The sequence below is a fragment of the Oncorhynchus masou genome, chromosome 18 (assembly GCF_036934945.1).
Source record: "Oncorhynchus masou masou isolate Uvic2021 chromosome 18, UVic_Omas_1.1, whole genome shotgun sequence".
Classification (NCBI taxonomy): domain Eukaryota; kingdom Metazoa; phylum Chordata; class Actinopteri; order Salmoniformes; family Salmonidae; genus Oncorhynchus; species Oncorhynchus masou.
In genome coordinates, this window is record NC_088229.1 from 39732702 (window position 1) to 39733681 (window position 980).

A 980-nucleotide genomic window follows, 5' to 3' on the forward strand; every position below is an offset into this window, starting at 1 on the left:
CCCATTGACAGTTCATCTTCCCTCCCACCAGAAACACACACACACACACACACACACACACACAGGAATATCATTTTCAGGGTTCACCCTGTCAACCTGCTTCACCCTGCTCCCCCCTCCCTTCAGTGTGGGATGGCACCAGCGGTGTGGCAGTTGTCACCCCCCCCCCCCCCCACGGAGGTGCAGACATTCACAACCCTCTCCAACTGTACCAGTGGGGTCCTCCTCTCATTATCCCCCTCTGTGTGCAAACACATTCCTGTAGCCGCTGACCCGCGCTCGCCGGGTTACCATAGCGACCACTGCCTCTCCATAGCGACCGTTACTTCCCTAAAGCACACACAGCTCGGGGTCTCGTCTCCAGGTGACCTGTTTAGCCTCTCCTTCTCCACTCCTCCACTAACTGCCTCTGTCGTTCACACTCTCGTCTCTCCTTTTCTTTTCACACCCTCTCTGTCTGTTATTTGCCCTGTTCATCTGTGGTTGGTGAGGTTTTTGAATTTCCTCAATCTGTGGTTTTACAACACCTTAAACAAAATAGCAATTGGAAATCAACTCTCTCCAATTGGTTGCCGTGAACTAATTCCATTCACAATCAAAACCATTTTCATTACACAACTAAGCATAATAATAACTTGACATGACTGGACACTACAGATCATTGAATATGATCTAATGATGAGATCAGATGTTCATCCACACTCAGGCTCCAGCATTTCCCGGGAGCCTCTCGTCTCACAGCCGAACAAGGCTTCGGGTCTCTGGGTGGTCACAGGTAGAGAAAGGCCTTGTAATGTACACCTCATTAGGCACTCTCCCCTGTTCTTTCTCCCTATTCACCAACAAACTAGAACGGTCCAAACACACCAAGACAGTCGTGAAGAGGGTACCACAAAGGCTATTCCCCCTCAGGAAACTAAAAAGATTTGGCATGGGTCCTGAGATCCTCAAAAGGTTCTACAGCTGCAACATCGAGAGCA